The following is a 13,267-nucleotide window of genomic DNA, read 5'->3' as shown; positions in this document are numbered from 1 at the left end:
ATCTGAGCTGAATTTGAAGATAATTCCTTTTACAATTGAAAAGCCCAAAGTTAAATATAGGATTTTCTTGAGAATCTAAATAAGGAACATATACCTTATTCTCCCATTCTACGATTACATTTCAATTTTTAATTTTTGAAAAATTGTCGAATTAATAACGGAGGATGGGAGATCTAACATCTTTTTAAGCCTACTTTTCATTGCACTTCATTAAATCTTTGATCATTAGTCAAGTTGATTATATACAATTTTTTCTAGCCTAAATTGTATTGAGTATACTATTATTAGAAAATAAGATTTGTCACATTTAGTAAGCATCTTAACCTAGTTTTGGATTGTTTCTTCCTACTCACATTTTCATTGCACAATGTTTTTATCAAGATTAAAAATATTTTACTATCATCATGGCATGATTTCTCTAATTTTTTTAAAAGTTCCTTTAAAATTATCTATTAAATTGAAAAGTAAAAATTATAATATTTTTCAATTTTAAAATAATCAGCGTTATTCCAAAGCAATTGATAGGGTTTCTCTCACATTTTTAATATTGCATATGTGATGTCTTTCTAGTTGATTAGGGTGCAAAATGAGCTACTTACAACTACCTTTAAAACTCACTAGAAATAAAAGGTGAGTTGTGTTTTCAGCCTCTAAAAGATATGGTTAAAGATCATTTATAATGTTAACCACAAATACAAAATGACCATGAATGCCCTATAACTTGCTACATGGGTGAGTGCTCCCCCTTAGAAGAATCTAAATGCAACATATTATGGAGGAAAATGTAACAAAAAAGAAAGATCAGTGCCCAAAGGTACTATGTTAAATGTAAGTAACAGTGCATAAATTATATTAAACTTTTACTTTTCGTTAATTATAACTACTTGATGATTTTTAGTGTAGGTTTCTAAATAGATTTTTGGATAAATAATAGAAAATTGCAAGAATAATTAGACATCAAATGAATGTGAAGAAAAATGGTCACAAACATAAAGGTTAGGGAAAAACCCTATATTGAGAGCATACTAGTTAGTGAACATATTGTATTGATTTTTATCTTCTATTAAGTGTAATTACTTTAATTTCCAGTGTAGGTTATTACTTAGAGTGTTACACAAACAATATAAACCTATAAGTTTAAATGTCTTTAAAGTTGGAGCATTGTGTCTCCACAATTTTATTAATATGGTTTGATGCGAAGGGGTTTCCTAGCTAAAGTTTATTCATGTTGACATTCTAGAGATCTATTTCCAAAATTGAAAATGAAGAAACAAAACCTAATTTAAAATTGAAAATGGCATTGCAAATTATAAACGTAAAATTGCAATACATAAAATGTTGAAGTGGGCACTAATCTAGAAACTAGAAAAACATGTCAATTAATTTGTGAAAGGAAATTAAGGTAAATGCAATGCTAAATGAGAAATGCTAAGCTAAAGAATGAGGAATTTGAAAGGTGATAAAAATATGCGTTAGTAGTTTAAGACAACTAGAAGCACATAAAAACATATGATCAATGCTTGGCAATGATATTATAACTAGTTAAGTTTATTTTTAGTCCTCCAATTGACAATGCATTCAAACATGGTAAATATATAAGCACTAATGGACTTTCAATTGTCCACATCACTTTTATAGTGAGTGTCAAACAAACCAACATATTATAAATTATTTTTGTGACTTTGAACAATGAGAAGTCTTTATTTTTATATATAAATTAAAATATTTTAAAAAGTTTTTGTTTTCTTATCATGTCATGTCATTCTTTTCACATGTAGCTTGGTGCTGCAAAATAATTTAAAAAATATATCCTTAATGGGGTGTGTCATAAAGTCCTTCATATAGAACCCAAAGGGTTAGCTCAAGCAGTCAAGATCTAGATATGAGATCTTTCACCTATCGTTAAGTTGGGAAGGTTATGGGTTTAATTCTCTTGATTCACTTGGGGTTAGGTTATATAATAATTTTTGATGATTTAATCTGTTGAGTTAGGTGGATATTGGTGGCCACCTGCCTATTCCACCTAGACCCCCCAGTCAGTTTCATCTGTTTCCTTAAATGTAGCACAATTTACTATTTTTGGCAATTTTTCGGGTCCTGAATGTCCGAAGCCATTTTGAGGCCCTAAATGACATTTTTTTTTGCAAATTTGCTTAGCAATTGCCAAAGAAATGGCATTAGTAGTCTTAGTCCTCGAAGAGATATTTCCAATGAGGTATTATACACATAAAACGAAGATAATATGACCAAGTTACGACCCCGGGAAGTTGGTTGCACAATTAACCCCAACGAGGCCCATAAAATCTTGGTGTTACATCTCCTTGGGTTAGGGTTTTCTCTTATTGTTCAACAACAAAAAGGCCCTTGAGCCTCATTGTAACTCAATTCATAGGCATGTAGCTACCACATCTCTTCTCAGAGATAAGCAACCATTGCCCGAGCTATCTTATTTTCATTCTGTTTGTAAGCACAATTCAATATTTTTCTATCAATGAAATGAAATGTTTTTCTGTTGCATCTTTGTGTTATAATTATATCTATAAGTTGTTGCGTTCCAGTTTAAGTTCGGATCATATATATACCATCCATGGATCACGGGGAAGCACTAAGAGGGTTTTTAATTAGGATTTTCTTGGAAACAAATAGTCATCCATACTAATAATTAATCTAATTTACTTAAAAAAATATGGCGTGCAATGTAAATTTTTCAATACTGTTGAAATATGTAACTAGGTTTAGTCTTCATAATGACATGCGTAATCATGATTTTTTGTAATTGATGTAAAGAAGAAAAATAAAATTATTTATGTTATGCTTGAGTCATGTGTTTCATGCTCAAGGAATTTTATCTTTATAGTTAAAGCTCCCATTGTGAGCTATTAGGTTTGGTCTTCAAGTCATAAAGTCTATTGAGTTAATGTCATGTATTGAAGTCCCATTTGGGCATATTATACATTGTAAAAAGTGAAGTCAATTGTGTCACAAACCCTCCAAGACCTTATCACAAGCTATACCTTATGTCAGCCTTTAAAAGGTATGAAGATGTTTCTAGTATGGCAAGTTGACTTAATTCTATAGGCAGATCACTATATATTGAAGGATCTCAACCTCCATTAGGACAATACTCGACCAAGCATAAGACAAGAGAGATAGAAGTGCGAAGATAATAAGAAAGGAATCTAATCACCAAGCAAAAGAAGGAGAAGCATATTTGAGTTATTTCTGATCTGTTTTGAGCTAATAACCTCACACGTACGAAGGAAATTGGTGCCATCTGTTGCAGAAAAGGGCTGAGGCGAGAAAAGTTATCCTAGAAGTCGATTCAAGGGAGAAGTCATAGTATTCATCAAGCTAAATTACAAAGGAAGTCTTTCAATCCAAGCGAAGGGAAAATAAGGTACAAAAGTTGGTCAACATCCATCACAAGTGCTGCAACTAGGGTTTCTGAAGAAGTCAAGGTTGCAGGTCTGATCCAAGAAGCCGAAATCTGAAGGATAACCGAGAAGGAGGGAGAAGCAAGTAGTTTTTCCATCGTTCACTCAAGGAGAAGAAACAAATCAAGGAAGCGTTGTGACTTGGTGTTGGAGAGGTTAATAGGTAAAGGGTCTTGGTCTTGGAATTCGTCACTTGAAAATTCTATAAGAAGAAGAATTTGTTTGGGTTTTCCTCTCAAGGTTGGAGAGGTTTTGGCCCTGGATGATCACCTACATTCTATGTCTCTTGTCTTTTTATGTTTTGGTAGCTATTTGATGAAGAAAAACACTATAATAATCTTTGCAAAGAGAAGAACCTAATCTAACATAGTAAAAAACATTCACAAGAAGTTATCATCAAAGATAAATCTCTTAATCCTAATGCCCTAGATTTCTCAACATGGTTTCAGAGCTAAGGTAAGAAATCAAAGCAGAAAGTCGTCAAAGAAAATCTAAAATATTCTCATCTCCAAGGCATTTCAAGGACAAGGATCACATCATCATCTTGCAACAACTCAAAAACCTAGTTCGAACAAAGGAACATTCTTGGGATACACACTCAATCATCACCTCAAAGATGTTATCTCTACTCAAGAAAAGAAGGAATTGGATTTGAAGCATCTTAGGGTAGCTAGATCAAAGGCGTTTCCATCATCAAAGATATCAAGGCAATCTTCCTCTCTTTGAAGCAAAGGATTTGAATGCAAGGATGTAGGAAGAGCACCAAGTGTTGACAAGATTTTTGAGCAAGATTTAGCTTCCTGGAACTATTTAAATAGTAGGTTTTCCTATAAAGCCTTGGGGTGGAGGTGATTCATTTATTTGGTTATATTAAAGATGTAAGGATAATATTGAATTAAATCAATTTTCAAGGTGTCTTTCCAGCATGCAATCGATAGGTTTTGGTGGACTGGCATATTAGGTATTACAAAGGGATGGAGAAGGAATGTGAGAGCCATATTGCAAAGGCTTTGTTTCTTGTGATATGCCACGTCAACATAAATCCCTTCTTCATGCAATGTGTCACGTCTCCTCAAAGATCTTATTTTGTTACAAGAGAGCACTTCGAAGATATAATTTTCCCTAAAAACTTGGCAAAAATTTCCTTTTTCTATCTTCCAAAAGTTGTTCCTTTGTGACATTTCATGCCCAACATATTTTTAGTTGCAATCCACCACATTGCCTAATCGTCTCTTATTTGTGACACATCACATTTCGAATACATCTCCATCCCCATGTTATATTGCATTTCCTGAAACTTTATCTTCATGTGATACATCACACTACTATAGTATTTCTTCTCATGTGATGGGGATTTTTATCTGATGTAACAAAGACAAATTTTCTTTATTTTTATTTATGCCATATTTCCTTCATTGCATCTTCCAAAAAATTTCTTTCTTGCACCACTTCACATTCAACATTTCTTCCATCACAAAACACTACATTACAACAAAGATCTTTTTGTTGTGATACATTGCAGCGAATTACATTTTTTTCCATGTAATTGTGTTGCACAAAATATCTTTTCCATCTCATACAACACATTTTAGTCTAGCTTTAAAAAAGAGTACAACAAAGTGTGTATGGCACATAGAAAGAAAATACATTGCTTCATCAACTTAATTAAAAGGAAAAATTCCTAAACTTCCCTTCCTATACCAATTTGATATTCAACTTCAAAAATAGTTTATTAGTTGCTCCCAAGGAAGGACTCTAGCAATCGATCTGCCTATTGTCCACTATTAGTTTAAAATAGACCAATGCAAATTAAATAAAATATTTATTTTTCAAACATTTGATTGGACCATAACTTGAATGTCTTTTTTCCAAGGAAGAAATCATAATTTCTTTAATGTTTATAATGAAATTACATCAAACATATACATCTTCAAAGTGTATTTCCTTCATCTATTGAGTTTTACAAAAACAGTCAAAGTGAGCTCCAGAAAAAAGACTATAAAAGTCCCACAATAAAAAATGCAACAAGAAATCTCAATTTGATTTTGCCCTGATTAAATTGAGAAAATTTGAATTTCCACATCAGCAAACAACTTGGATGTAATTAACTTGTGTGAAATGGATTGTGTCACCTAGTTTACTCAGTAAATTTAAGTTGGAGGAGTTAGAATTCAGCTAAGCATGCGTGATTTCTAATTTGTAGCAATCAAGGTTAGTTATTTCAAGTTATTTTTAGTTAAACTAGTTCCAACTATTGGAGGAACTAGTGGAAGGTCAGTTGTGCAGTGGGATTTCAGTCAAACTCAGTGATCATACATTTAAGTGATCAATCAACCCAAAATAGATAGTGCATGCAGAGAATTCGAGTTCCCCAGCTGTGGTGGAGATTCCAAGGCAGTATAACATCAGTTGTAGACTAGTCTTGAGTGTACAGGTGTTGCATTAGTCAGGTGATCAACCTTGGGAATTGTGCAATCCATTTTGGAGAAATTCCTAAATAATAGGTGTTACAGGCCATTTTTTCACATCAATACAATATGCCTACAAACCGAATCAATCAAGATCCTAGGGAACTTTATCATAACCCATTCTCAAATCTCTAAGCACCACTTCTAAAAAAAGTATGAGTTGGGACTATTAGCTCAAAATCATTGTTTTTAGCCCCAAGACACCTTGCCTCTTTAGACACCTGCATTCAATGCATGTTGCATGATTTTTCATGAGTGTTGAAAAACACTTGTTGCTCCCTTCTGCAGTTGCGTTGATTTTAGAAATTCGGGAAAAATAAAAAATATTTCTTAAGCTTCCTCTTTCAGAAGCTTCCAAGGTAGTTTTAAATACTTACCATGGATAAGAGCTCGAATCCCATATGATACTATATTGGAGACTTATGTTGAATTTTCTAAATGTTACCCATTAGAAATCCCTACTTCATTATCTGGTTTATTTCACCTACTTGTTTATTCCTTAACAAGTTATTTAACCGTATAAATATTGAAAATAAACACAAATGTAGTCTCAACTCATATATAGATCATCAATTGAAATAATAGACAAACACACAAGGGAAACCATTATTTTTGGACAATCGTCCCCGGAAAAACCCAACTTGGGAAAACCGGTGCAACGGTTCTCAGGGTTTTATTATTAAGCATCTTTTTTAGTACAACTAGGATGCCAAACTGGCTCACCCAACATAGATATCATCTGGTAGTAATACCTCTCTTCGAAAGCAAATATTCAATAAGTCTGCTCCACGAAAATCTCTCCAACGCTTCTCTGAGGCTCTATGTCAGCCCTCCTAGCCTTTACGTCACTCTGAAACCCCTTGCGTCATCAATCTGCTGCTCTGTGTTGGCTCTCTGGCCTTCTGCGTCACCCACGCAGGCCCTGCTAGCCTCTAGGTGTCACTCTGGCCCTCTGCGTGGCTCCTGTTGGCTGTACATAGCCTTCTCAATCTCTGTGTTGGTTCTTTGGCACTATCTCTGCCTCTTTGTTATGCACTCACTACCTCTCGCTACAACTCAGATCACTTGTTCGAATTTTCTTAGCAACCCCGCTCCAGAAAATTGAACTGACTGATCAATCTTGGTGTATCTCCAACTAACCCTCAAGCCTCCTCTTATGCTTTTTTTTTGTCAAGTCTTCAATGGTCGAGATTAAATATCTAATCAACAACTAAGATTATATTTGGCTTGATCCATGTCTTTTAGAACATTCTCACCCAGTTTTATATTAATACCCATTAATATTTTGATTTTCTTAAGTTTAGACTTAGGAACCCCATTAAAGATATTAATTATTTTAATATCTCTCTAACCAAGTGGAATTTCCCCAAACCATTTTTGAGTCTTAGAGTTCTCATGTGCTTTAGCCTCCACTAATTTTTAGGGCTATATCACATCTAATGCTACCCCAAATCAACAATCCCTCTTAGTGAGGAATGTGCTCTAGTAATGCTCCACCAATGAACATCACACTGATCATCCAACAACGGTACTTGTGCTGATGCTTGGGCTACTGCCCAACATCCTCTTCATTGTTGCCTCCTGCACTATTGCCCATGGCTCTACCACTGCTACATCTGTACTGCAGCTCCCTCTGCATCCTTGTTGTTGCTGGTCCTTACTCCCAACACTGCATCTGCATTGCATCTCTCTCCCATCATGATGCATCGTGCTGCCCATAGCACTACCAATGTTAATTGCTACACTGCAACTCAGTTACTGAGAAGTAAGCAACTGATCTACCCAAATACTGACATCTTTGTCAGGCTAGAAGCCCTCCTGATGCTGAAGCTCCCTCTGCTAATATCTTGTGCTCCCTCTATTGCCTCTGCGCTGCTGCAACACCTTTGTGCTTCTCGCACTGTTGCAACCCTCACTGCACTTCCAGAGACCACTGCACTCTAACACTCCCTTGTTGCTCCATCTGCATCTTGCTTCTACTGAAATCCGTCATCCTGCTACTTTCACTCGAGGCTCCAGTAGCTGGATATGATCCAAGAGTTTGGGTACCTCAAGGATCCTACCCCTACATCTTCTGTAGTCCTTTTTACTATATCTCGATGTCTCCCCACCTCTTCTCTAGAGGTGCTTGAGCACTCATGTCACAGTCGTCATCCGTCTCGACTTCTTTCTCTACCTTAGTCGGAGCTGCCTTGGAGTTAGAAACCTCTCCCTTATTCTTCTTCCTGGGACACTGTTGGTACCATTCCATGACCATCTTTTTCTTCTTGAAACACATCATTTGTCTACCTTTTTCCTCCATAGATCCCTTATATTCCTTGAAATTGATTAGTTAACAGTATTATAGTTGTTAGTTTGCATTAAAGTTAATTTATGAGTTTTTATGTTAGAAATTAGGAATTTTTAATAAAAAGGTTACAGGAAGTCACAACATCCTGTAAATGGTTCATCATCTGACACGTGGCATGACAGGCAAGCTAAAGCAAGGGATAGGAATGAAAACTAGAATGTACAAGCATGGAGAAACATCGATCCTACAGCAAATCAAACACTCGTGGTTATGCGGTCAACACTGGTCAAAGCCCCAGCCTTTTGGTGACAAAGGCAGCAACAACCATAGGTTTCCCAAACCGGTTTCATTTTGTTTCTTTTTGGAAATCAGTTTAGAATGGAAATGACCCAAAAATCATTCCATAGTAAAAGCGGAAACAACTGCATAGTGAATGTACATTCAATCCAAATGAAAGCCGTGTATTAGTTGTTTTTAAAAACACGGATATAGTTACAGTTACATGGTTGGTGATCTCTGTATATCGTTTTGAAAACAAAGCTTTTGTATGATCTTCAGAACTTAATACCAGAACTCGATTACAGTCACGGTTTTATTATAACATTGTTCATACGTTAATACCTTAGTTGCTTGAGCGTATTCCAGTATACCATTGAAACGCGGACGGGCCCTACGTGGATGGGTATAGCGTCATTTTCATTTCATTAGCAACTTTTGAATATTGTATAGCATGCATAGTGATTAGAGTTATGCTTATAATTTTGTTGATTTAATTAGCAATCTTTAAGAATGATGTTTATGGTGATAGCTTAAAGGATTTATCGTTAAGATCATTGAACCATATCTTGTAAGAGATCTGATCCATCGTTATATTTTTAAAGCATCCTCATAAACTCTGTTTACATGTATTTAAATTTGTAGTATGATTTTGATCTTTCATGAATGCTGAGCGTTAACTAGACAGAGCTTTTGTGCATAGCATCCTTGTAAGGGGATTAAAATCTCGGTCTAGCAATACACAGTGTATTTAGGATAGTTAGATGGGTTGAGTGACTTGAGTGTCAAGGTGATAGGGGACATATCTTAACCTTCCGTAAAGAAGTACTGTAACCTACCACAATGAACACTTAGTCAGGAATCCTTTATGTCTATAGATTTTAGGAGCAGACCCTTTAGGAAATATTGAACACACAACACCAGCTGAGGAAGTCACCATACAAGAATTAGAGGATAAACAAAAATCAGGGCAAAGACTCACACTCATCGAGAGGCAAATTCTATTAGCACACAAATCACAGAAGAAACACTTCCCTGGATCCTCTATACAAGGAGAAAGTAGCACAGTGACTCAACAATCTTTCTTTAATCTTCTCTTTGAAACAAGTGACACTGAACAAGAAACAGAGGAACCTATCAAAATGGCTGAGGAAGGAGATGGATCAGTACCAAATCAAGGTCGAAGAGACGAGGAAGAGTCAACCTTTAAATTTCCTATTCAAGAACCACAAGAAGATGATGAAATAAAAATGAAAAACATACCTCCATCTGTGCTACCAAACTTTTATGGCATGGCTTCAGAAGACCCAGATTCATTCTTGTTTGAGTTTGACATTGTATGTCAAACATATGGTTACATAGATGATGCCCATAGGCTTAGACTCTTCCCAACAACATTAAAAGCATCATCATTAAGATGGCTCGTGGGGCTTGGTGAACATGCGATAACTGATTGGGATGGTATGAGAAGAATATTAATAAAGAAATACCAACCTTATTGTAGATCGAAAGATTCCAAAGATGATATCTTTAGGATGAACCAACAAGAGGATGAAAATTTAGAGGAATACTTAGAACGGTTTGTTTACAATTTACAAAAATCAAAACACTGAACCATGCCTCTTGATTTGATTCGAACAATTTTCTTGAAAGGCATTCGAGAGGAATACTTAGATGATCTTAACTTGATGGGCAAAGGTGATATTTCTACTTTACCTTTTGAACAAATTGCTGAGTTATGTGAAAAGTATTCTAGGAGCAAAGCCAAAATTGGAAAAAGAACCATATCATCCAAAGCCACAAAATCTACTTCAGCAAGTGTCACAAGGGATGAAATAGGGAACCTGTTAGAATAATTCAAAACAGATCTGTTAAGTACCTTAGGAACCCAAATTGACACTCTAAAATCTAAGAAAAGACAAGAAGAGGAAGATCAGATGATGGCTATCTTTTGCCCAAAATGCCGGAAGAAACATGCCTTAAAAGACTTCCCATTAGAAAACATTCAAGTTTGTGCCTTTTGTATTGAAAATAATGATATATTTCATTGCTCTAAAGTCAAGGTTTTGCAGAATTGTAATGTGGCAGCTAATGCAGATATGGAAAATGTGTATTACATGGGCGTAAAGAGACCATGGCAGCCAAAACCAGCACCTCAAGGTATGTTCCCAAATCAGAGTTTGCAATTTCTGTACATGATCAGATGTATGTTTAGAATTCATGGAATGTACCCATGCCATGGCAGCACCAAAATTACCCCCAACAACAATGGAGACCATCTCAACAATACTCTCAACAATATCATTCATATCCTCAACCATACCAACCATATTCGCAGCCATATCAACAATATCATCAGCCATACTCGCCATATCCTCAATCATATCACCAATATCCTCATCAGCAAGTTGTTTACCCACACCAACCTCAACCCACTCAACAAGCATTGCCTGCTCCTCCACCAATAAATCCACCACAATTACAACTCCCATCTAACTCACAACCTCCCAGACCTACTCAAATCCCCGCTCAACCTGTATCAAATCCAAATAACAGAGCAGAGAGACCAGCCTACAATGTAGATGAGGGAACCTCATATCCCACATTACCCTTGCAAAATATCAATTTGAGGTCTGGTAAGGTACTCCACAAAGAATCTCCAACAACTGATAAACAAGAAGAGTACTCCTCAAAGAATCTCCAACAACTGATAAATAAGAAGAAAACGAAGAAAATGAAAATGAAAATTCAAATCAAAGAAAGCAAAACGATGACACCAAAAATAAACAAATGCAACCATTGCATCCACCACCTTTTCCAGACCGATTGGTCCAAACAAAACTTCCAATGTCTATACCACAGTTTGATGTTTTAGACGAGCTCAAGAATGTCTATATAAAAATTCCACTACTACAAGCCATAAAAGACATTCCCATATATACTAAAGCAATCAAATAACTGTGCCTTAAGAAGCCTACTAGGAAAAGGGTTGATCCACAAACCATTCATGTTATTGGACATTTAGCTGGCCTTATGACAAACACCATCTCAATGGAAAAGTATGTTGATCTTGGTATTCCCAGGGTCACTACAATCATTAACAACATACATATTCCAAACACTTTAATAGATCTTGGGGCCGCAATAAATGTCATGACTCTTGAAACAATGAAAACAATCTAGCTCACAAATTTGCAGCACACAACAATTGTTTTAGAACTCACTGATAGGTCTAAAGTGATTCTTGAAGGGATTTTGGAGGACATAATTGTTTCGCTGGACTCTTGGGAGTATCCAGTGGAATTTTTAGTTCTTCAACCCAAATCCAATTTAGGAGGGCACCCTATCATCCTTGGTAGACCATGGTTAGCAACTGCTGATGCATTCATAGGATGTCGATCGGGTAATATGATCATTTCACGAGGAACTGAAAGAAAACAACTCACTCTTTACCCATCAGCACAATCACCAGTAGTAGCACACAATTTATGGCTTGACGATAAATACAATGACAAAGAAGAAGTACAATCTATTTTTAGCATCAACCAAATCTATGATTTTCAAGAACATAATAATGATGATTTGGTAGAATTATTCCTTTCTCAACCTGATATTTCTGAAAATTTGAGAAATGACCAATATCATGCTGCAGATGAACTTTTAGCCCAAAATTTTCAGGAAACGTGCACCATTCAATCTTTGCAAACAACATTCCACAATATTTTTCCCATTCAATCCATCACAAACACACAGAGTAAGACCATAGAGATTAGTCCAGGAAAAACTCTAAATATTGGCACTCACCTAGACTCATCTCAGCGAGAGAAATTGATTCAATTATTGAGAAAATACCAGAAGGCATTTGCTTGGGACTACACCGATATGCACGGGATTCACCATGAAACATGCACTCACCCCATGCTCCAGGATATTGTTAGAGAGGAATTACAAAAATGGTTGAAAGTTAATTTTATCTATCCTATCTCTGGCAGTCAGTGGGTATCCCCATTGGTAGTAGTGCCCAAGAAAAATGGTAAGTGGCGGATTTGTGTTGATTCAGACAATTGAACAAAGCAACGCTCAAAGATTATTTCCCACTACCATTTATTGACCAAGTGCTAGACATATTAGCTGGGAAATCATCATTCTCTTTTATTAATGGTTTCAGTGGCTACAACCAGATCAGGATAGCCGTAGAGGACCAGGAAAAAACCACTTTTACTTGTCCCTGGGGCACTTATGCTTATAATGTTTTTCCATTTGGACTTTGCAATGCTCTAGCTACATTTCAGAGAGTTGTATTAGCTATTTTTGCTGATTTAGTTCATGATTGCGTTGAAGTTTACATGGATGATTTTTCAGTGTATGGGCGATTCATTTGAGCATGCACTAGAGAACCTTGAAAAAGTTTTGAAGAGATGTATTGAAGCTAATCTGTCTCTGAGCAATGAAAAGTGTTTTATGATGTTAAATGAAGGGATAGTATTAGGCCACTATATTTCTTTTCAAGGGATTGAAGTTGATCCATCGAAAATCCAGATCATTTTCAATTTGCCAATTCCGAAGACTCAAAAAGAGGTAAGAAGTTTCCTTGGGTATGCAAGCTATTACAGAAGGTTTATTGAACATTTTAGTAAAATAGCTTCACCCTTGTTCAAGCTTCTAGCCAAAGACGTACTTTTCAACTGGAATGAGAATTGCCAGCAAGCATTTGAAACACTCAAAAAGAAGTTGTCAACCACACCAGTCTTAAAAGGACCTAACTGGAACCTACCATTTCACATCTTTACAGATGCATC

The sequence above is a fragment of the Pinus tabuliformis genome, chromosome 8, assembly GCF_031772625.1.
Source record: "Pinus tabuliformis cultivar Carrire ecotype Pingquan chromosome 8, CPIR1, whole genome shotgun sequence".
NCBI lineage: Eukaryota > Viridiplantae > Streptophyta > Pinopsida > Pinales > Pinaceae > Pinus > Pinus tabuliformis.
This window is presented reverse-complemented; position numbering follows the sequence as displayed.